This window comes from Mandrillus leucophaeus, unplaced genomic scaffold (assembly GCF_000951045.1).
Source record: "Mandrillus leucophaeus isolate KB7577 unplaced genomic scaffold, Mleu.le_1.0 Scaffold463, whole genome shotgun sequence".
Taxonomy (NCBI): Eukaryota; Metazoa; Chordata; class Mammalia; order Primates; family Cercopithecidae; genus Mandrillus; species Mandrillus leucophaeus.
In genome coordinates this window covers 999,482-1,000,179 of record NW_012104954.1, presented here as the reverse complement: position 1 = coordinate 1,000,179, position 698 = coordinate 999,482, and positions in this window count along the sequence as shown.

Here is a 698-nt window from a genome sequence, read left to right as displayed (position 1 = left end):
AGCTGAGATTGTGCCACTACACTCCAGCCTTGGCAACAGAGCAAGACTCCATCCTACACACCAAAAACTTAAAAAAAATTTTTTTATCACTGGCTTGTGCTTCAAGTACATCTCTGGACATCAATTGTAACATTACTTTTCCAAGAAATCCTGGAGGTGAGATAATTCTGTAAGTACTCTTTAAGCAGTAGTCGAAAGTTTAAAAGGTTGTGTTTTCTCATTAAATCAGTTAGTAAAACTTTTCTCTTTTGATGTCTTGATTCACGAGTAAATTGAAGTGTTTTGTTTTTTTTTTGAGACGGAGTCTTGCTCTGTCCCCCAGGCTGGAGTGCAGTGGCGCGATCTCGGCTCACTGCAAGCTCCATCTCCCGGGTTCACACAATTCTCCTGCCTCAGCCTCTCGAGTAGCTGGGACTACAGGTGCCCACCACCACACCCAGCTTTCTTTGTATTTTTAGTAGAGACGGGGTTTCGCCATGTTAGCCAGGATGGTCTCGATCTGCTGACCTCATGATCCGCCTGCCTCGTCCTCCCAAAGTGCTGGGATTACAGGCTTGAGCCACCGTGCGCAGCCTGAAGTGTATTTTTTTTTCTTTTAAAGACCAGTGTTAGTAGAAGTGTATTTTTAATATACAATTAATTTTAATTTTTATATGGTTTTTCAGTTGTCTGAATAAAGAGATTGTTGAATACTGACA